The sequence below is a fragment of the Globicephala melas genome, chromosome 18 (assembly GCF_963455315.2).
Source record: "Globicephala melas chromosome 18, mGloMel1.2, whole genome shotgun sequence".
NCBI lineage: Eukaryota > Metazoa > Chordata > Mammalia > Artiodactyla > Delphinidae > Globicephala > Globicephala melas.
The window spans coordinates 9,355,575-9,380,194 of NC_083331.1; the positions used below are offsets into that span (position 1 = coordinate 9,355,575).

At 40.9% G+C, this 24,620-nt stretch overlaps 1 protein-coding gene across 8 annotated transcripts in view; it reads right to left on the reverse strand.

Annotated features, from left to right (window-relative positions):
- The window catches only part of STARD13 (StAR related lipid transfer domain containing 13), a 320,629-nt gene that overhangs the window by 91,144 nt on the left and 204,865 nt on the right, over positions 1–24,620 (reverse strand). For 3 of the 8 annotated variants that reach the window (XM_060287924.2, XM_030882526.3, XM_060287922.2), the window contains exon 1: positions 13,061–13,340. The exons of 4 other annotated variants lie outside the window; for them this stretch is intronic. The gene's annotated coding sequence lies outside the window, so the exon portion shown is untranslated. Of the gene's footprint in view, positions 1–13,023; positions 13,341–24,620 lie in introns of those variants that run through there. One more of the 8 variants, XM_060287921.2, reaches the window with a different exon arrangement.

Genomic DNA, 24,620 nt, shown 5'->3' on the forward strand with positions numbered 1-24,620 from the left:
AATCCAATTCTCATAAAGACAAAGAGACAGGATTCTGACTGCAGGGAGATGAATAAAAGTGCATCTTTAAAGACAGTCAGTTATTATTATTTTAAAGACAGACAGTTATTAAAATGTCTGGATAAATGGTGCACTCAGCCTGCAAATCAGCCAGGCAGTCTGGCCCTTGGTGCATATGGCCCTCAACTGCTTCCTCTGAAATGCAGTCACAGGAATCTGTGAACTGGAGTCTCTCGACTTTTCAGCAGTTCCCCCCGCACCTGACACTGTGTCAGGCACATAGTGCTATGGTGAAACTTGTTTTGTCAACTTACTAGATGGTTATTATTGGAAAGGCCATAAAAGAAAAAAAAAATTTAGAGCCTGTGAAGGCTTTAGGCATTTTGTAGTTTGACTGGAGATAAACATTTGCCATAATTGGAGTATTTACTAAACAAGGAATAAGCTACTTAGACGCTAAGACAGTATATTGGTAACTTTGCTTCCATTATTCCTTAATTTCTTCATTATAATCATGCACACTTGGGCTTCCCTGGTGGCGCAGTGGTTAGGAATCCGCCTGCCAATGCAGGGGACATGGGTTCGAGCCCTGGTCTGCAAGGATCCCACGTGCTGCAGAGCAACTAAGCCTATGTGCCACAACTACTGAGCCTGTGCTCTAGAGCCTGTGCTCCGCAACAGGAGAAGCCACTGCAGTGAGAAGCCCATGCACCGAAACGAAGACCCAATGCAGCCAATAAACAAACAAACAAATAAATAAATGAGAACTAATTATATTTTTAAAAAATCACGCACACTTGTTATTGGAATTTATTTTCTTTGAAACAAATATTGTCACTAGAGTGCTGCAGTTTTCAAAATGCATATTCATGAATGTTCTCCCTGATATAAATTGTATGAGGGAGGTTTAGAGGGCCACAACTTCCATTCGATTCTTGTTTTAATTCTCTCTTATACCGCTCAAATATTCTGCTAGAAGGTGTCTGCATTATTCTTGTTGATATTGTGCCAGGCATTGATGCTAAATGCATTACGCTTGCACATACAATAGCTCATTTAATCCTCACAACAGCCTCTAAAGTGGTATGATCATCCCCATCTTACGCAGGAAGAAACTAATGCTCAGAGAGGTTAAATAAGGTGTCAATGCCACACGGTGGGGATGCTATAAGGCAAACCACAGTTTCTGCTCGAATTCTAGTCCTCATTCATAACTAAATGGGAATAAGTGATACAAACAGCAAAGTTCTTCTAAATCCTTTTGGAAGAAGGTAGGGTTTAAATTATAAATAAAAAAAGCAACCAAACGAAAGAAAAAATTTACTCACATAATTTCCCCATTTATTTATTCATACCTTCATCAGCCGTTAAATACATACGTTACCGTTGCAACAGAGAATCTCAGGAGCAGAAAAAGAGGTGGCAGCACTTAAACTGATGAAAGAGTGGGTTGGCAGTGATAAGGAGGAGAAAAGTTGATGGATCACACAATATTTTTCTAAAGGTCTTGACTCCCTGCGGAAAGTTCTAGGTGGAAACAGTAGGGCTCCTGGCAGAGTGAAGTCTCTAGGAGCTTAGGAAAAGGTGAGGTGCAGAAAAAATGAGGGCATCATAATGACAGTATTTTTACAGGACATACACCCAGAGAAAGCACAGAAGCAGGTTTTTCAGGTATGATCTCACACCATCCTGACTCTCTGAGACAGACATCACCATCATCACTTTGGGGATGAGCAATAGGAAAGCATGCACCTAGCCAGTGACAGTGTTGAGATTCAAATCCAGATCCCTCTGAGGCTGAAGCTTTGCACCTTTTCAGGGTGCCAGGCTGCCCTAAGTGGTCCTGCTGCAGTGTTCTTGCCAGGTAAGAACTTGTAGTGGGCAAACAAGGAAACCAAAAAGAAGACCCTAACTTGGTGGGCAGGACAGAGAAAGTACACAGAGCTGTAAAATAAATGAGGTTTATCTGACAATCTGTGCTATTAATTAAATTTACCTATCTACCAGCTAAGTGCTCTGCAGCTCCATGGTAATTATCAAGCCAGTCAGAATTTCTAATAGTGCTGATAACTAAGTATGATAGGATTATGCTTTTTTCCTTCTCAGGGCTGAAGCAAAAAAGTTCCTTTAAAGCCAAGGTTTTCATGTTGGTTTTTTTTTTTTTTCAATTAGTTACCAGTCCAGAATTATCCCAGAGACCTCAAGGATTGTTAGAGCTTATTTTCACTTATGTAGGGAAAAAGAAAGAAAGAATTCTTCCTGAGTAGAAGCAAGAGCACAGAAACACGCTTTCTGGTGTTTCTTGCCTCAATCTGGACTGTTGTCAACAGACTCAACTCAGCAGAAAAGCGACAGGAGTAGGGCAATGAACACCGCCCATGCCTACTAACCTGATAACTACCAATAAATAAATTAAAATTTTATGATTTTTGAACCATAAATATACTTCACTTTTTAAAACAGCTAAGATTGTCAAAAAACAATGTTAAGTATTACCTTAAAATTATGTGTTAAATGAACTTTTGTAAATAAATCTTAAATATGGAAGGTTAATTAATATTTCATTCTGGAAATATTCTGCTGTGAAATCCAGTTTACTAAGGAGACTAACTTTTTCACTTTAAAAAAGTGTTTTGACTGAATCTTAACACACAAAACACCCCCGATTTATGTATCTTGTAAATGTAGATTCTTTTATGGTAAGAATACATAAAATAGGTTAATGAGCATTTGTTTTAGGTTCAAAAGTGCTTAAACATCACGTTAAAGATATAACATAGAATGAAGCTACTTTACTATAAATTATAGTTCGTATGCTTGTTAGCGGAAAACTTTTCAAACCTATAATGCTTTGTTAGTTTGGGGAAGAACACTGGGTAAATTCAAAATAGTTAAGAATTAAAATAGAAAGAAAGATGGTTCTCAACTCCCAGATATGGGCTTCTTTGGAGAAAGTGAAAATGGATTTTTTTTTTAAATGAGAAATGAATGATAAACTACTTTTTAAAAAGGATATTACATATGCTGTTAGTCATTTAAAAAAAATGACCACAGAGACTTTGATTCACATTTTTCTGGTGACATAGCCCCCCCTTGTAAAAACGTATACACATACCAATATGTTATGTGAACTGCAATCTGGTGGTGACTTCAAGGAAAAACTTGTTTTTATAAAAGAACTCATATTTTCCCATGCTTTCTCACTTCTTGTGCAAGAACTTTAATGAGATTCGAGTAAACTGTGTTTTATTTATTTTCCTTTGTTCTTCCCTTCTTACTGGAAGAGAACATTATCTGGATATAATCATGTTCAAGGAGAATGAATTATGAGTAAGGAGATGATTTAAATCAATGACCAACAATTAAAATGACTAACCCTGCCACCACTTTGGGTATGGCAACTTAATTTTACCAGGACAACGTATTTTATTCTAAGGCAAAAAATGAACCCACAGGAAGGAATGCTATTTCAGTAGCCTCCAATTTCGTCTTTGCAGATATAGCCTCTCTCTCTAACCCAGCTGACTAAACTTGAAGTTGTGTAGTGGTGGAAATACAATGTGAAAATCTTTGGCCTACTTCCTCAGAGTCCCTGGAGACTTTGTTTTTCTCTCAGCTTACTACCCCATAACTTGCCAAATCATTGTTCCTATTCACTAAACTATCAGCAAGCCTGTCTGGTGTTCCAGCCACCTGGAGCTGACAAATATTTTCCTAATATGAAGGATGCTATAGCAACTAGATTTGTGGCATGGATACAAACCAGGCATAATGGTGCTACAATTTAAGGTGAGAAACAGACACTTAGCACCCGCATCAGTATTACCCCAAAGAGTGTCTTGAGAACTCCAAATTCATTATTTTTTAGGACTAAGTTCTTTGGACACAAGACTGCAAATTACCCCAGCCCTAAGAGAAGGAAGGCAGTAATTCAGATTGGAAAGATCTTATGTTTCAAATCTGCCCATTTCTTACAAGCAATGCCCCTTGGACAAGTTAACTGTATCTCTCCAAACCTCAGTTTTTTCATCTGTAAAATGGAGATAATAGTCCTGCCTCAAAGGATGGCTGTGAGGATGAAATGAGATGATATCTATAGTGTGGTTGGCAGATGAGAAGCACATAATAACTAACAGCTTCTGTCATTAGGCTAAGGAAAGGAGTGATGAATATTTACAGGGCACAAGGGAAATGGTCTCCAAAATAGGAGGCAGATGAATACATTAGAAATTTCTATTTGTGTTTATTTTTAAATATTTTATTTAAGTATTTTTAGATATTTTAAGAAATAAATTGTTATGCCAGGGTTCAATATCAGGATTTGATACAAGGTGCCGTCACTTATGATGCAAGCCTGTTGGTGGTTTCTGAGGGAGGGTGGGGGTCATAGAGTATTATGGGGGGACACTGGTCATTATAGGTACATGCACATTTTCAGTACTGCCATGTGTCACGATGTACTGCAGCACACATGTACCCGATTGAGAAAATATGTGGAATACATTGCTTACTTTTAACCAAACTAACCCTCACAAAATGGAGAAGTGACTTAAAAAGACTCTTGCAGAGAAAACATGAAGAGAAGATGACATTAATTACCAGCACAAGTTGTCAGCGAGAAGGTGACAATGCTGAAATTTCCCTACTAGGGAAATTTCCCTACTATAGTACTAGGGCTATAGCAGTCACATCTACAAGGTAAGGACAATGAAAATATGTTCAGACCAGACAAGAAGTCAGCTGGAATGATTAAAATTGTCTGGAAGATTGTTTGAAATGAAGATGTATGTAATTGTTGATGAACTCTGGCCTTTATGACTTGAGATAGTTAGTGATAGTGGAACATGTATATAACTTACAAAATACAGGGAGCTCCCTGGCGGTCCAGTGGTTAGGACTCCGTGCTTTCACCGCCATGGCTCTGAGATCAATTCCCGGTCGGGGAATGAAGATCCCGCAAGCCGAGCGGTGCCGCCAAAAAAAAAGAAAAACAAAAAAACACCCAAAATACAGAAAATACAGAGAGCTATATTGGAAATACTGCTCAAAATCTTGTTATTGATAGGCGTATACATTCAAAAGACTGTGTGGCCACTGTGCTAGGGAATGTGAGTATGGGTCAGGCACACTGATTGCATGCTTCCCTACCTTTTTTGCACAACATGGCCCATGCTGCATTTGTACCGCATGCTGGGATAAACGACCAGGCTAGGCTGCTGGAGGCCCAAGGTTATCAGATGGGGCCTTTGGCTACCCCAGGCCCTGCTCAGCCAGCCCAAGGGCTGGGGGGATTAGTATCTTCAGCGGACCTAAACCCATTCAGAGCATACCCATGTCCCATGAGATGCACCTCAAAGCACCTTGGTTGGAAACTCAGTTTTACAGACAGATTTAGGCAGGGCTAATTATTGAAAAATACAATTATTTGGGTCTAATTGAATCCACTCTATAGAAGAGGGGACAGAAAGTTTTTTTGTTTTTTTTTTTGTTTTTTAATATGGACCTCTTAAGAATCAGCCCAATACAATGTGTTTGTATCGTGAGTGGGCTTGTTGAGAGAAGTTAAATATTATGCTACCTCATTCTCTCCAATCTGATAAAGGAACAAATTTTATATATGTAGAAATATTCTCTTTCCTCTCTGTCTGTGAGCACATTCCTCTTCCGTATGTTCAGCGTTCAATACAGTGCTACTCACAAAGTAAGTGCTACTACATGTTTGCCAAACAGACAAACAAGCCACAGTTAAGCTAAAAACACTGTTCATCAATCCTTATATTCACACCCAGTTAAGGTTCTTTTCTGTTCCTCTCAGCAGCTAGTCCAAAACTTTGCCACTGATTACCAGTTCCCAGCCCTCATCCCATGCTATTTACTCACTTTTGGCTGATTTTACCTCTTCCTTTGATGAGGTCATCAAGACCATCCTACAAAGCTGTCTTAACACCAAATATTTGGACCTGAGTCATTTGGTGTAAACCCACGCTCCCCCTCTGCCAAGTTGTCTTTGACCTCTTCCTCATTAATCAAACCCACCAGTCACAGAAGGATGCTTTTGTTGAAATATCTCCCCTTTACCCTCCTTCTTCTGCCCAACACTGGTTCAACCAGACAGTCAACTCTTAAGCACCCCAGGCTCATCTGCACCAGAGCCTCTGCCTTTTTCTGTTTTCTCCATTTGACATGCTCTTGCCTCAGAATCCACAGATGCCCTCTTTCACTCTCCTTCCTTCGTGTCTTCATTCAAGTCACTTCTTCAAGAGGCCTTCACAGCCACCTTTTCACAAAACTTAGCCCTTTTTGTTCACATTCATACCATCTTACCCTGTTGTATTCATTCTCCTTATCAGTTGACACTAAAATAAACATTGTTTGTTTATGTTGTTCGCTGTATGTCTTCTCCACTAGAAGATAAACTCCATGAGGGCAAGAACTCTGTTTTCCTGTTTTGCTTATTGCTGTATCCCCATAGCCTAAAGTTGGGCCTGCCGCATAATAGGTACCCAATTAATATTTGCTGACTGAATGGAGGGATATGGGTTGTGGATGGACCTATACATGGTATCACTGCTTCCTCTCCAATCTACCCTTTTACCAGAACATTCCTCTTAGGTTACGAGTTAAAAATCACCAGTCTCCTCATAAATTGTTAATAGCCATGCATGGTTTATGAAATAATATCTAAAAGCCTTCAAAGACCTAGCCCCAATCTGCCTTTCCAGCCCCATTTCCTGATGCAGCTGTCTCCCCATACACCCTGAAGTCTAGTCATGCTGGGCACGCTGGGGGACCCTGTATTCATTCTTGAACACATACAACACTTTAAAGTCTTCGTGTTTTCTGACATATATCCTTTTGTCTCTGAATATCTGTTTCCTACTTTGCCCTCAACTAACATCTATTGGTGTTTCGAGGCCATGCTCAAATGCCATATTGTCCACGAAGCTTTCCCATTCTTCCAATTAGATTTAAACGTGTGCTCCATAGTGCATTGCCTTATGACTCTAATTAGTATAAAAGTCATTCCCCCTCCAATTGTGTCCATATCTGCCCCCAAGATGGGACTATAACATCCTCGAACAGGCATTATAGGCCCATCTTCTTTTCACAGTTTCTCACATGTAGTAGATTATCAATAAATGTTTGTTGAAATGAAATACACAATGTCACTAGCTGCGGATTTTGAGACAAGAGAATTGTAGTAAGATAGGCATTTAGATCCTTTATAGAAGTAATACACCAATACCAAATCAGTGGATGTCAGGGAGACTGAAAGAAAAAGAAAATTATAGCTTAAACCATCATAAAGTAGGAAACTTTAACAGTAAACTCTAAAGCTATGGGTATCTTATTTCTCTCTGCTGTAATGCCTGGCACAGAGAAGTCACTTAATTTGGAGTTTGATCCTCAGCTAAAAACAAACTGCTTTTATTTAAACTGAGTACCCACTAGTGTTGTTTAACCATTTTGTGGTTTTATTCAAGTATTTGCAAGGCCCAAAGAAAACCAGTCAGAATGCCTCCATGTTACATAAGGATTACTTCTGTTCGTGGAGTAATTTAGGGTTAATTCAAGGGTATCTCATCTGCTTGCTGGGTTTCTCCTCCCCAGGCCTGTCCGTAATGTAGATAGCTGCTCCCTGGCCAGGCCCAGTACAAACGGTCCAGTATGCAGGATAATAAGCACATGTGGAAAGAACAGTAGTTCTCAGGAGATTGTTCTAAATCATTGTTCTCTTGTGGGGAGTAGAGAACTAGTAACGGGTCTCCTGGAGGCCCCTCTGCTGAGGCTGAAGGGGAAGGGTACTCCCGCCTTGAACTCCCTCCCCTCTGGCTTGCTGGCTGCACTCAGGCCCTTCCTTGGCGTCTTGTCAGAGCTCCCTGGGCTGGGGATTCGAGCAGCTGGCTCTCTCATTCACCTCTAGCTCAGACAACCAGCTTGGCTCAGCTCAGGCTACAAAACCCACCACCTTCACCCCTGTGTGTACAAGCCACTCCCAAGGCATAAACTACCACACCAGCCCCGGGAAGGTGCTTCTCCTCACTCTTTCACAACTTGACCAGGAAGGAGGCCACTTCAAAGAGCTTTCCTGATTATGAAGATTTAGATTTCCTGGAAGGTAAACCCCCCCAGGACTTCACGTTCCTCGGCTCCCTCCACCCCCGACCTGACGCTCTAACATTACTCCTGGGCTTGGTCGCAGCCCGAGAGGGGATTTATTTGCCTACGTATTCCTGTGTTTGTATTCATGTTTGAAGCTGGCATTCCTTCACCATTTACACAGCGAGCGCTCTGAAGCAGGGACTTGCCTTACTTATTGGGCAGTATGCCCAACAGGACCATTTAGAAATGTCTTTAAACAAGTCACATGCTTCTCTGCCCTTTTAAGACAAGATGGCCAGGCCCACTACGGAAACGTTCCACCCACCAGCAGCCCTTTGCTCTGGCTTCTTTACCAGAGAGTGGCATTATTAGTGGGGATGCATTTCAAGGATTATCCCAAGAAATGAAAAAAGAAAACCCTCCCTCTTGAACAAAGAGGCAAGCGATGGACGGTAGATCTCAGCAGTGAGGCCCCCTGACCAATTTATTGGGGAGGCTGTAACACAGAGAGTGGTGCTTCTAATTCAGCTCAGTGTTCAACTGACTACACCACCCTGATTTGATAGAAGATTATTTCCAGTATTCCTGTGGTTTTTCCTGATATAACTTGCAGAAACTATTATGATAAAATGGCTTTACTTCTGCCAGTTATTCCCTGTAAAAGGAGATTAAATGAGGGATTATAAAAAGCTTCCACAATTTACATAGTTTTCCTCAGAGTCATTTAACACGTAGACTCAAGTTTTCCCTTCTTAACTGTTTTTAAAATCAGTTGAACAAAACAGTTCAACCATTAGAATTTCCATCTCTGTCAGTCACAGTCTATTTTTTTAATAAAAATGGATAAGACAGGCTTTTTAGGCCTCTCCGAATGCTAAGATTATTGTTTCCTTAGAGAGTTTTAAAACTTTGGCCTCAAAGGTTACCTTATTTTCAACATTTTCTAAATTAAAAAAAGGAAAAATGGTAAAATTGGAAGCCTGGTAAGAAGTTGAAACTTGATTGCTTCAAGTATACCCTGGTTCTTTGCAAAGAATGTAAAAAAGGCAGCATTGAGGTCAATACAATTATATATAATTGATCAGGCAACCCCCTGATTATTAAAAACTTTATTATGATTAAAACAATGCCAGTGTCTTATTTGCCATTTTGTTCAGAAGGCTTTATCTAGTTTTTTTTTTTTTTAAACCACTTCCTTAGGATAATTTCCTAGAAGCGGATTTACTGGATGAGAGGGTCTTGATAAATGCGGCCAAACTGCTTTTTCAAAAAGATGGCTATATGTTCTTTTTAAAACATATCTAGCCACAGATAAATCAAGGCTCTCTCCAAACAGAGACAGTTGATTGACAGTTTCAATTTTTAGCTAGCTAAGTGTAATTAGCAGGGCTTAGATAGGACTAGTAGGTTAACCATTTGTCTACTGGTGATGGCATACACAGTTTTTCCAGCCTAAAACAGTCTATATGCTATTACACTCTAATGGTCAAATTATTCCAGACACACAAATGGGTACCCAGACTCTGTCCCAAAAGGTGTGTGATTATAGTATACCACGAACTAGATAATATTTTCAGAAAGATACAGAAAGACTGTATTCTGTGTACAGTTGTACATTCTGTATAATGTTGTTCATTCATTCAACAGACATTGCTTGAACACCAACCACGTATGAGAAACTATGGTAACCACCAGGGAAACAAAGAAACATGGAGTTTTCCCTGTCTCTGAGGAGCCTACAAAGGGAGAGAGATATGTAAATAAAGAATGAAGTAGAAGATAAGAACTCCATCAGAAGTTTATACTATGAGAACCATGAACGAAGCAGCTCCTGACTCTACGGAGGAAGAATATTAGGGAAGGCTTCAAAGGCTGGTAATGTTTAAAGCTGCTCTGGAGGATGAAAAGAACGATAAAAAGTAGTAGAGAAAGTATTTAGTGGAGACCAGGACTGGAATGAGCGGAGCATGGAGGTGTGGAAGCGTCAGGGTCAAATCGGTGGGAGGGGGAGGAGGTACATGATGGTACACTGATTAGTTCTCTCCATGAAGGGCTCTAGGGGTTTGAAAGAGGGAGGAGATCAGAAGAGGGTCAAGAGAAGCCTCTGAATGATGAGCAGGATTTGTTAAGGAAGAGAGGAAAGGAATATTCCAGGAAGCGAACAAGTGACTTTAAAGTTTTCTAAGCGTTTTCACACATATTATGCCATTTGACCTCCACAACAACCTTATGTGGTAAGGTAAACATTCTTATACATTTTTTTTTTCTCATACATTGTTATTCTCATATTGCAGCAGAAGAACTACAAGTCAGTGAGGTTAAGTGACTTGCCCAAGGTCAACACAGTTGAGTGTGGGCAGCTGTGCTTCAACAACTCAGTGAATGGTGTCCAGGGGGATGGTTTTGTTTGGAGTGTGGCGTATTGGCCGCTGAGACTGGCAGGTCTGACTTCTGACTTCTGATGCTGTTTGCACTATATTAACCTGCTATCATGTTTATCACTTCAAATGAAAATGGTTTAAAATGAAAACACACTAATGGCTCCTATCTTTTACTTTTAATATTGTATATACTGTTGTTTTTATTAGAATATTTTGGAAAGATGCTCTCCTCTCTCTTTCTCTCTCTATAGACACATCTCTATACCTTATGTGAAGATAAGCATGTATTTATTTAAATATGGTGTATATGTATACATAACATGTTAGAAAACATTAGGTAACTTAATTTGCACTACCATCCATTTCCTTATATTAGGAACTTTAAAAAATTATATATAAACATACTAGATCAAAGCAGTGCTGCACCAATTTTAGCCCAACTTCTACAACTTCAACCTAATTGAGGGAATTCCTGGTATTTCCCAATGCCAGGAATTGTGATGAGAAAATCAAAGGATAATTCCACATAGAGAAAAGAGATGAGTACAAGTACCTTCAAGAGTAGGCTGCTGCCAACAAAAGTACTACTGTGTAAGATTATAGGATCTTGTTTTCAGTGACCCAGAATTTTTCAGCTTTTTTCAGTCTAAGGAAACAGAGGCAACTTTAAAAATGACATACATACAAAAAACTAACAGTGCAAGACACATTATAAATATATTGCTGACATTTGAAATGTCTCTGGAAGTCAAAGAGATGGCTAGACTTATTCACTATATTTTTAAGCAGTGAAACTGATTTATTAAAAGGTTAGCTCTCTTCCTCAAGGTTGCCACAGTAGGCAGCATAGGGTAGTGGCTGAAAATCCAAGGCTTCTGACTGTTACCTTGGTCCTTGCAATAAATTCAAAACGTCTTCATCAGGTTTGACATGGGTACTGTCAGAAATTGGCAAATATTCTTTCCCACATTAGAAAAACAGGTCTGGATGCTACCCTGTCACACGTCAGCATATGTCAGCACATGTGAGTTTAGCTCTCGCAGAATATACTGGCTGGCGTATCTGATACCCTCCCTCACACACAGATACGAGTCTAGATGTCAGGAAGAGTATGTTCCAGAATTTCAGAGAGACCATCTCGCACACATTTCTAAATGACTGCGTAAGTCGCAGTGAGCCTACGGAGAACCCTGCCTACTGATATCTTCTTCCTCTCATTCTTCAAATCTAGATTATAGGAAACAGGTTAGACTTCTGAAAAGACAGTAAGACAAAATGTTCAACTTTCAGTTTCTGACTCCCCCAGTAAGAAAAGACATCAATGTGGCATTTATGATGAAATGCGTGGAAAGGGCCCTGTAGAAACGATATGGTTGCTCGTAATGGCACCATCTCATTCAAAGGTGCCAGGAACACTAATGAGACCTGGATGTCAGGAAAAGCAGAAATAGATCAATACTTCTCCCCCACTTGTAGTTGCTCCACCATCAGTCACTGCGTTGCTCTATGTAAATGAAATCAATCAGCAAGGATTTCTGTAAAATGCATAAAACAGTTGTCTTCTAGACTCTCCCAGAAGATAAATGATTCCAGACGTTGGACTGCAGCCATTTTCCCACACATGCTACAAAGTTCTGACATCCATATTGGGCCATAACACTGAGTGGTTTTGCGAGCTTACAGCCAGTGCTTCCACTTCTGGTTTGGACTAGAGAGCTTGCTAACGCAGATGCAAAATAAGTCCCTTTTTGACTGTGTAAATTGTAAGAGAATTGCCTTTTTCTAATACAGGGGCTCCTGTGATCCACCTCAAAACTTTTTGCTATTGCTCTCATAAGCTATCATTCCAAATCACTGCTTTAGATCTCTTCAGAATTAGACCAATCTCAGACTAATAAAACATACGACCTGTGGCATCAAATGCAGACCTCTTAGATGTAAAATACAACAACAAACAGCACAAGTCCAACTTTGTTTTAAAATGAACACATTTGGAAATGTATTAAACATACACAGCAGAATTGCTTTATATGGCAGCTTATAAAGAAGATCCAGAAGCAGCCTCCTTTAAAAACTATGTCAGCACAATAACATTATTAGGAAAAGCATGTAGAAGTTTAGGTCATATTCATGGCTATTTATGCAACCGATCTCAGGGAACTAAATATCCAATAGACAGCATTTTCTGCCAGCGTCTTAAATCTGAGAGATGGGTACTTTCTCACTAAATTGCCTTTGAGGAAAAATACCGGTAACTTTGCCCACAGTTCAAAAAAATAAGAAAAAAGTCTGATATCAATATCTATAGTCTAACTGAGATAAAAGCAATTCTCTGAGGTTAAATAAGAGTAAATAAGTATCTTACTGTAACTTTCAAATGTTTTTAAAGTGAAAAATTAAAATGAGAGGCACTGCTTTAAATTTTAAATCAAGTTCTTGTTAAAAGATTGTCCTTCTAAATATAAAGTACACCACAAAGAAAACTTTATGTATCAATAACAAAACTCTCAGTACAAATAGGAAGTAACTGTTGTCTTACCCAGCGCCAGAACCTCTTCTATGGAATACAAACTCACTTTGTTTAAAACGTCCTTAGGCTGTGCTGTACCTTTGAAACAAAACCACTCTCTTCTTCATTTCATTTTCTGCTTTCTTGAAAATCGCTTCTCCGAAACTGACAGATGGTGCATCTGTCACTGAGTGTTTCCTGTTCGTTATCTCTGCCAGCTAATATTTCCCCTGTGCTTAGCTGTTGTCTGTGAGACTGTTCCACATCATTCTAGCCTGATCAATGGTGTGCCTGGTTTGAGGTTGGTCTTGGTCCCGCCTCCAGCTCTAAGAGAAAAAAACGAAAACTCACAGCTGGATTTCCTATAAATCCTCTCCTTAAAATCTGGCTCTGTAGCTATGGCACATACTAGAGGAAAAAGCTGCCAGTCTGTCACAAATCAAGGGAGGGAGGGTGATCCTTGCCTAAGGTCCCCCCATGCCAGTGCCAAGTGTGTAGGTTATATAACAAATCCCATGGTAACATGGCCTGAAACTTCACAGGACAGGAGGAAGCATTTTAACCAGGCTTAGGTTTTTCTATGTAATGACACTCAAAAGAAGATGCCCATGACTGAAACACACACACGCACGCACACACACACACACACACACACGCAAGCATGCACCCATGACGGAATAATTTTTAACATGTTAAAATTATGAAAACTGATTCCAGGGAGAAAATGGAAAAAGAAAAAGCACCAAAATAGGACATTATAAAATTGGTGTACTTGTACCTTTCTATCCTAAAACAGAGGTCATTATTCACATTCAGATGACATTACACCCCCTAAGCGACAGGACTGGCTGATATTTATACTACCATGAACTTGGTGAATCAAGAGAAGGTATGGGATGCATTTCAGGTTCTAGATGAGAGAAGACTGCTCTACCAAGTAGAGCTGACTGTGCAACACCAGTCTGCTTCGTCAATCTTTAGCACACAGCATTTAGCACAGTGCATTTTTAGGCTTACATGTTCTGCACAGTCAACAGTAGTCAGACCTTATCAGGTAGAAAGGCTGCACATTTACTGCAAATAGCTATGTGAGCGCTACTAAAACCAGGCTAAGGATTTGAAAACTGCACTAGGATCCAGAGTCAGAAGACTGGATTCAAGCCTCGGTTTTGTTTCTTGAACAGTGTCCTTGAACACGAAAAGCACAGAGTAAAGCTCTGGAGACCTGACAGGTGATTTCAAAATTAAATTAAGATGATAAAATACTGTGTTGTTATTATTCAACTTTTGTATTGTTCTTTTCAACAACAGAGAGAATATTAAATAAGTATAAATATTTAATCTGGCAAAGGATGGTACCAAACAAAATACCACTGCCTGTGATAAGGAAAGCTAAAGATAAAAAATTCTGGGAATAAAGTGCAGGGTATAAAGTGCATGCTGAGGATAACAGTAACAGATTTTGAACATCTGAACTCTATCGTGAGGGCATACATGGTGAGCATAGGTCAGAGTGGGGTTGAGTAGTAAGTCTGAAACCTTAGTTTTCCTTCCACATTTTCACAGAAGAATCCTGGAACTGTCATCTGTCATTTGTCTGTGAGTCCCTTAAGAGCAGGGACATACACAATTGGTGTCTGTTGAATAAATGAGAAACCGAGCTAGATAGAGCCACTCACTGTAAAGGAGGAACTGTAGATGATTATGAGAAGCCCATGGTTGAAGTTGGAAAATCTGGTTCTTCAAGGCTGAGACTACCTGTGTGTCCTTCCAGTTCTGTCAAATGTGAGGTTGGGCTTTGTAGGGAAAGAGGCTTTTTGGGTCACTGGAAAGAGAGGAGCTTCGTTTGTGGACCCCTGATCTGGTCCAGCTTTCTACACTCACCCCCAACCATCTCCCCTTCCTCACTTCCTCCCATGAGAATGTCATCTGCTGACAATGAGCCTGGGTCAAGAACCACGATGTTGGTAAACATCCCTTTAATGAAAGTACGGGGATTGTTAGGGTGAATTCTTCCTAATAGGGGATGAAAGTCCTTGTTTGCTATGGCTGGCAAGAAGGAAGCTTTCCAAATCCAGAGGAGCCCTGTTGCACGTGGGCTGGGTCAAGGGCAGCTGTGAACGCCACCAACGGTAAGGAAAGGCGGATGAGATGTGCTCCTGCCCCTACGCCGCCTGCTTCCTCACTGCCAGTGCGTTTCTGAGTTCTCAACTAAATACACTGCAAAGTTAATGTACTTTCATAATGGCTTTGGGTGTATGATCTCTTTCCCACAAACTGAAGAATGGTACCAGTTTGGGGTAAGAGAATTTGCCAACTGCAAAGATCTAACCTGATGAATACTCTTTTAAACCTACAATGTGCAAGGCATTCTACTAGGCACCTCAGATACATGCTTCCAGCAGCAGGTTTACCATGGCACGAAGGATTACAATCCAAAACAGGATATGAGAACAGCGGGGAGAGGAAGAGTGCAGCTGGGGGCTCAAGGCCGAAAGGTCACATCTAGTTTAGGGAATGGGGGTGGGAGAATCCAGAAAACATGACTAAGGTGGTAGCATTAAAGTTTGGGAAGGATTTGCATGGGCAGAGATGAGGGAGGACACTTCAAAGAGAAGGACACTCCTACAGGAAGAGTGAGCTCGAAGGCACAGAGACAGGAGCAAGGCAAGCTCCAGAAATAGTGAACCACCTGATTCTGCTGAAGCATAGGGAACGTGTGGGAGAACCATGGGGTATGAGACTCCAGCAACAGGGAGGAACCATACTGTGGTATGGTCTTGAATGCTGGGAGGGGGTGTGGGGAGTGAATACTAAGTTCAATCAGCGATCATGGAAGTTTTTGAGCATAAGTGTAACATAATCTGAGCAGTGAGATCTAGAAACCATATTTAGGATGGATTATAAAGGAGAGGGTAGGCAGACTGACCCACTTAGGAGACTATTGTAATAATTTAAGCCAGAGGTCATAAATATTCGAACTTGGAGGATGAGGGTAAAAAAAGGAAGGGTGCTAGAGGCAGCTGCATAGGTAAGAGAGTCAAAGGAAATGAGTCAAAGCAAATCCCACTTTAAGCAATTTTTCCTGGAGATATTTGCAGACAGATATACAAACAAATACAAGTTTTAATTTCAGCATTGTTTGTAATCGCCAAAGATTGCAAACTACCTAGTGCCCACCAATAGGGAACTTACAAATAAATTAAGGTACATTCATATAATGAACTTCTATATGCAGGCATTTAAAATATATATGCAGTTACAGGAAAGCTGATGCAAGCTGATATAGATAGGCTGGTGATAGGCACCAGATTGTCTGTGGTTAAGGAATATGTGTAGAAGAGAGAGAAGTTGTAGGCAAGGAGTGAATTTATGGCAAAAGAAGGAAACTATTGGGGAGTGGAATGAGTACTGGGTGGGGACCTCAGGATTTGGATTTTACTTTCAAACTGGCACCTGTATTCCCCAGAACCAGGTCAGCCTAGGGCTGTGCGCTGTATAACCTACCCTTATGTATGTGTCAGCTTCGCTCACAACCATCAACTTGAAGATGCCAGAAACCTGCCTAATCCAGCCCTGCCCATGTTTACGGTCAAAAGCCCAATCCCCATGTGCCTGGGCAAATCAGTAATTGAAAAGGAACACCATCCATGTTTTGGACAAAAATGTTTTTAAGGATTATACCAGCTGGCAAAGCAAATGGCACGACACCTGAAGCTTCCCATTTTTATCAAACCCTGGGCATAAAAGGCCAGCTAAGCATCACAAGCAATATCCATGCCCAGGTGTAAGTACAGAGCAAGTGCATACATGAGCACAGCAATAATAATTAGGCCTGGTCTGCTGGTCCTCAGTCTTGTAATCCTTAAGCTAGGGACTGATACTTCAATCATCAACTCCCTTCTTTTCAACCACAGACATCTTTAATGATCACATACAAGAAGTAAAGTCCAGCCTCACAGAAGGGGTGTGAAACTTCAACAGCAGACCCCGGGGGTCTGTGGCAGCTGTGTGTTGTTTGAAAGGGCACTGCATTGATCCAAAAGGGAATGGATACGGCTCCTCGGGGATTTTGTTTTCTTTTTTGCACAGAGCCAGGCCTGACAATTAAACATTTCTCATCAGCTCTGTAGAGAGGAAAACATACTGAGAAAATGGGGACTCTAAAGAGGAATGCAGCACATCATGGGAAGAGCCTTTCTAACTTAACATACAGACGATTTGCCTCATGGGCAGAATTTGTGCAAAGCAAATTAAAAGTAGGATCTCGCAGCTGGTGAGGGCAGTATGGCTTCATGGTCTAGAGTATTTTCTCTCTTCCATGCAGTGAAAAAACTGAACTTCATGTCCCAGATGCCTGGGTTCTAATCTTGACTCTGCCAGGTACAAGCTGTGTGAGCATGGACAAGTTACTTGAGATTCCTCCTTGTTAAATGGATAACAACAGTACAACTCTTAGGGTGTTGTGAAGATTAAGTGGGTTAATATATGTAAAATGCTGGGAACAGAGCATGGCATAAACATTCAATAGGTGTTATCTATCATTCCATAGTGAGAATTTAAAAATATAGGTGAATACAACTACACTTAAAGGGTTGAATCTGATTAATTGCAATTCAAGAAACAGAATCCTCTGTAAGAAGAGCTAATTGCAGTACTCATCTGTAATTTACTTTCGGTTTTTTTTTTTTTTTTTTGCGGTACGTGGGCCTCTCACTGTTGTGGCCTCTCCCGTTGCGGAGCACAGGCTCCGGACGCGCAGGCTCAGCGGCCATGGCTCACGGGCCCAGCCGCTCTGCGGCACGTGGGATCCTCCCGGACCGGGGCACGAACCCGTGTCCCCTGCATCGGCAGGCGGACTCTCAACCACTGCGCCACCAGGGAAGCCCTGTAATTTACTTTAAAGCACTTGAGTATATATGGTTGATGTTACATGTGTGTTATTTAGGTAAAGCTATAACCCCGGTGCTGCTAGCATCTGATGAAGCATTCAAAGCCTGAGACAATCTAGCTGGCTTTCTAAACAGGGAGCCTGAACTTCAGAATTGGCTGTTATAAACCCTGCTGGTACCATCTCTCCATCAACAATCTCCAGCTACCATTCTGAGTGTCAAAAATGGGTTTCAACTGGTGAAAATTGTTACGTTGCCTAGCATGCTTGGTGGACTTAAGGTGTTCAGAAGTACAGACTGGCTCAAAGTATTTCGGTGTAAAAATCCAGTAAGACCTTTACCTGCACCTCTGGTGATAATGTCCTAGTCTAAATCCCTAAATAGTCCTACACATGTAATCAGTATGATTTGGTTATAAGGTTTTAGTGAGAGTAGTAGTTGATCCTCTTTTAACTCAAAACTTGCTTCTTTGGCCACCCTTATTTACCAAAAAGAACCTAAGAGTTGTGCACAACCAATTTGATAATTTTAGCTCACTTCCACAGCCATGACTTCTAGAAGATTCTGCTTGCCTGATGCAGGCTATAAGGGTGAGACAATCTGTTTTTGGAATCTGGGTGTTTGCCTCAAGCCTCTTTTGAATCTTTTCTGTAAGGCTGTGGTTGAGCATCTAAAAGGAAAGTGAAGAGCTGGGACTCCTTGAAGCTTACACACAAGTTACATCAATCGATTTATGTTGGGGGAGGGTGTTTGCTTGTTAATAAATGTCTATATACCTGACAGAATTTGGTCCTACATTGAGTTATCAGTATGACTTGGTTGTGAGGTTTGGGGGAGAGTAGTTGACCCTCTTTTGCCTCAAAAGTTCTTCTTTGGCTACCATTATCGGGCAAAAAAGAACCTAAGAGTTGTGCAGGACCAATCTGACCATTTTTGTTCACTAATAAAGACAGCATGGGGCATGGAACCCACAGGTCAGCAAAAGTTCAAAGTTTGCTCAACCAAAAAGCCCAGGACAAAGATGTTTCTTTTGGTCATATCTGGTTTAGATCTTGAATTCTAAGTAATTCACCAATTTCTTGGCAAAAAGAAACTAGAAAAAACACATCAGAAATGTACTACACAGGGCTTCCCTGGTGGCGCAGTGGTTGAGAGTCCGCCTGCCGATGCAGGGGACGTGGGTTCGTGCCCCGGTCCGGGAAGATCCCACATGCCGCGGAGCAGCTGGGCCCGTGAGCCATGGCCGCTGAGCCTGCGCGTCCGGAGCCTGTGCTCCGCAACGGGAGAGTCCACAACAGTGAGAGAGGCCCGTGTACCGCAAAAAAAAAAAAAAAAAAAAAAAGAAAAAAAGAAATGTACTACACATTATTTGCTTTATGCTATGAATATAATTATAATATGAAAATAAAGGTCTCATCCTGCAGTATAGGTTCATTCGCTTTTAGTAAATTTTTGTTATCCTCACAAAGTAAAATCAAAGACTATCTAATACATTTTAATAACTAATAAAAGTAAACTTTAAATATTTTTTCTTTAAAATATTTTAATTACACCAAATAATGCTCATTTTAAAAATTCAAACAAAAGTCCCTTTTATATCCCCAACTCCTAAATCTACTTCCCTCCCTGGAGGTAATCACTATTAACAGTTTAGTGTCTATTTTCCAAACTTTATATATATGTAATATACATGTATAACTTTTTATGTATATGTAATATATACATACACATATTTTATATGTGTAAAATATACACACATGTTTCTACATATATGTACATACACCCATACTGCACACCCATGAGATAATTACTCTTACATAAATAGAATCATATTATATGCATTATCCAAAGACTTATTTTGTTCACTTAACAGTCTTGGAGATCTTCAGATGAACCAATAAGAAAGCTACTAGGCTTAATCCAATGGAACCCCAGTGACTATTTAGTCAAAAGTCTGGTACCAGGGAGGCCAGACCAAAGAAGTAGCCCTTCTCCAGAATGGAGTCAGAAACACGCCTGTGCTTTTCTGGGTGGGTCACTTGACAGACCTGTCCCTTCTGTTCCTCTCCTAAGTTTTACATCCTGGGCAGTATGGAAGAATAGATGGATGAATGAGTGAAAACACAAACTCATAAGTTAAAAAATTAATTGAGTATAATTGAATTCCTTTACTTGCTGCAGGTGACAGGCTGTCCTCCTAACATGCACACAGGTATCTGGAGTGTGCCTGCCTTTTTTCTACTGCATTTTAAGCAGAAAATAAATACCACCTTCTACTGTTGAGTTTCTCTTACTTATGGCAATGGAAATGTCGAACTTCCGGATCTGGATATTGAGTTGCTTGGGTGCACGTGTCCTCAGAGCATAAGCAAGCAGCAACGCGTGCTAGTTTGCAGGGGTCCTGCAGACAGGCACAGGCAGGAGCAGGCGTGCACAGTGAGGGCTCTGTGACTTCCCACAGTCTCTGGGGTCATGGAGCCCATTTTCAAGTTGCAGCTTGTGGTTTTCAGGTTCTCAGGATACTGTGTGTGTCTCCAACACAATTTCAGTAGCAAACATTCCAGGTAATGTTGAAAACCAAACAAAGCCGAGTTTATATTGTACTCTAAAAACAAACTCTCCTCAAATCCCTTTTCTAGCATTTAATATTCCTAAACAGGTAAAAAAAAAATATATATATATAGATAGATAGATAGATCATATAATTTCTACTACCGTTAATCCCTTTTCTTTCTCTGGGGAAAAATTACTTTTCATTATAAAATTACGAATTTTTTCTTTGTTGTTAGTAAGTCTTGTTTAACATGGAAAGTTTTGTGAAGCTGTTATGTTTTCAGGTGGAAGCAATCTACCCCCATCTCTGATATATTCTCATTTTGAAGCAAATCAAGGTAACTGGCTTGGCTACTTGGATTACTGACTCTGATTTTTCTTTTTTTTTAACTTTCTTTATCTGAAAAGATTACATAATAAAAGCCTGACTGCACAGCTGCAGCAGCTGGGCTCTGAATGAACCGAAGGAGCAATGACAACTGTACATGGAATTCAAATGATAAGAACTTAATTCCACATCAGGTACAGTTTAAAAATGTCAGCACTGCCTTATCTATGTGATGTTCCACTGTACATGTAGGATTTCTACTTCAATATTTGTAAAATTCCAAAAGTTATAAACTTTTGGTTTACATTACCTAGAAAAAAAGAGGGAGTAATAGGGGGAAAAGTCAGCAAAAAGTCGACTGTGCATTGAAAAGTTGTATCGAAAATGGAGAAAACAAAATCATGTGGTGCAAGAATAACTTTGTTCACAAAAGCAGGCTCAGAAGGATATAAGCTATGAAAAAAAGAACCTTTATCATAGCAACATCTTTCCTACAAATCTGAGGCTCTAGAGAGCTGGCTTGTGGTTTCTGCTGCCAAGAAATGGAACCTACTTTGGCACTCTCGTGGTAGGAAAGGTATACGAAGTTCTGGCATTCAGCAGCTGAGACCAGAGAAAGTCAACAGGAGGGCAGAAAGTATACACTACCTGCTGGGGCGATGCCAACTTCACGCAGAGTGTACATGACAATTCTGCAACAATGGATTTGCCTCTTGGAAACTGGTACCAGTATGCTTCAGGATTGTCTTCCCTAATCCCATGCTTGTCTTTTCCTTTCACTCCTACTGTTTACCAACCCTTAACCTTATTATACTGGTTTACATTTTAGATGGTGTTACCTTTAGTTCTGGGTGGAAAAATCCAGAATCCCTGGGTGAAACACAGAGGCCTGCTTTAATTATGATGCTAATGGAAGCAACAATGAAGCTGCAGTTGGAGGAACAAAGCCCCTGCTCACATGACAGGTCAGGCTGATCACTTTCTAAACTGGATTTCTTCCACTGTTTTGAAGATTATGTCACCTATCATTGCCTCGCTCAATTTGTATGTAGCCTAGAGTTTTGACTTTTATTCAGGGTTACCATCAAAAATTGGATTACGCAATTTTTGATGCATGTGCATTTTCATGCAATGAAATTTCTAGAAAAATTAAAAGTCTCGGATCTTTGTAAAGTTCACTTTGAATTTTCAGAACAAAAGCAGACCTAAAGTAGATTCTGAAATTATCATGAGCAGCATCCTTTTACAACCTTGCAAACCAAAAGCACGTTCCTCACTTTTTGGCTCCTATCTGACTGCTTTCTAACAAGAGCTCTACAGGATTTGATTGAAACCAACTTCAAAACCGAACTTGGAGGCATACTTATCTAAAAGACTCAGGCATACTAGGATCCTGAACTTGTTTCTCGTTTTGCTGTGATGCATGGGTGGCCATGAGCATTCCTGGCAGCTATAAGCCATTTGCCTATGTATTTGGCTTCTAACGTTGTTAATCATACTTATCAACACAGGCAAGCAGTACTGGCCACAAAAGATTAGCTACTCTACTATAATGCTCTCAGTAATCCTAACCCAGGAACATCAGCACTGAGTGATAACTACCTCAGCCAGCTACAACCTTCAATGACTTCAGAACTTATTAAAAACCCTAGTTTTTAATGAGTCCCAGACTTTCTTTTCCATCACCTTACACACACACACACACACACACACACACCCTCCCTCCCTTCTCTTGTAATGGTAGCTAAGACCAAACATTCGCAGTGCTGTACATTGTTTGTGTTTTTGAAACAACTAGGATGCTCTTTAAAATACCACACATATTTTGAGTTTTTAAGGTGGCCTTTACTGTCAAGAGATTCAGGTGCTATTGATCTCATATGAAAAATGTGTACAATAATCAGGAAAGAGGCTGGTATACAGGGAAACTAAACCTTGTTCAAATCCTTTGGAAGCATTAGATTCTAACTGTAGTTTTTCTTCTAAGGCACACAAAACATTGCTCTATTTAGAGAACAAGAAAATGCTTCACCCAACTCAGAAGTGACTGCATCAGAGAATTCAGGAATAGAATTAGTATTGGGGGGCGGGAAATGGGCACCTAGAGCTGAGCCTGCTAGTCTCTGATTGGTGAAATCTTGCTTTCACTTAAGGACTCTTCCATAAAAGACCACATGCTTCATCAGCAGACATATGTGTGCTAAAGTGCCCAAGCTTGAGGCATGGCCTTCATTTTTCCTAGCCCATCTTTACCCCACAAGGCTAATATTAGCATAACTTCTACAAAACAAAACCAGTAAAGGTTCATCTTCTATTTCAATCCTCAGCAAACCCTCTACACAGTGACCTCTAGGTAACAACTGACCATTCACTTTGTAGCATATCATGATTTTTTTTTTTAATATATACCAAACCTAGTGACACTCTGTTCTGTTGACCATGGAAAAGTCAGAGTTTGGAGCCATGATGCTTGGACATGATAACTGTCCTCATATTTGAGGTCAGTTTCATCGCTTTGGAGATGTGGTTACTTCATGGGTTAGACATGATTGAAAAACTGTGGGACTGGAAGACTACAGGAAGCAGAGAAATCTCACTTTCTAGGTGTCTTCAAAGGAATGCAGAGTATCATTTCCCTAAAGTATTTGAATGCAGGCCATTCCAAAACCATAGATGAACTGGATAGCTTCTTGGGATGAAGAACATGGTTGGTAATATTTGACTGTATTCCATCCATCATAGCCCATGGGACATGACATTTGAAAAGACACCTCCCATCTCCCCAGCTCATTGTTTTTGGTGACATGTGCAAACTGAGTACTGACAAAGCATTTGGGGAGGGGAGGGCCAACTGGAAACTTTCCCACCCTCAGGACTTCAGAACCTCCTACTGCCTGCCTCCACAGTGCCTTCAAAAACCCTCTCCAGGGCTTCCCTGGTGGCGCAGTGGTTGAGAATCTGCCTGCTAATGCAGGTGACACAGGTTCGAGCCCTGGTCTGGGAAGATCCCACATGCCGCGGAGCAACTAGGCCCGTGAGCCACAACTACTGAGCCTGCGCGTCTGGAGCCTGTGCTCCGCAACAAGAGAGGCCGCGATAGTGAGAGGCCCGCGCATCGCGATGAAGAGTGGCTCCCACTTGCCGCAACTAGAGAAAGCTCTCGCACAGAAACGAAGACCCAACACAGCCATAAATAAAAAAATTAATTAAAAAAAAAAACAAAAAAAACCCTCTCCATCCAGCCTGCTCCTGCCAAATGTGCCACTTGACCAAGAACCACTTATGTTCTGGATGAGAAGCCAGTGTGACTGCTGAGAGGGTACAGTGACATTTGCGAGGGGTGGTAGGCCACAGAGCCATCCAAGTCATGGCGAAACCTGTCCTTCAGGGCTTCTCCACTCATTGCTGTCTGGGTGACTGCCATCATCAGATGGCTCTTCCAAAACAGGAAGATTCAAGGGGAAATCTCAGAGAGAGAGAGAGCAAGCGAGAGTGGGCAGTGCAGCACAGCTGGGAAGAATGCTGCTGAGCCCCAAATAAGAAACACTTTCATTAAAAATATTTTCACAGGACTTCCCTGGTGGCGCAGTGGTTAAGAATCCGCCTGCCAATGCAGGGGACAAGGGTTTGATCCCTGGTCCAGGAAGATCCCACATGCCATGGAGTAACTAAGCCGGTGCACCACAACTACTGAGCCTGCGCTCTAGAGCCTGTGAGCCACAACTACTGAGCCCGCATGCCGCAACTACTGAAGCCTGCATGCCTAGAGCCTGTGCTCTGCAACAAGAGAAGCCCACACACCACAACAAAGAGTAGACCCTGCTCACCTCAACTAGAGAAAGCCCGCATGCAGC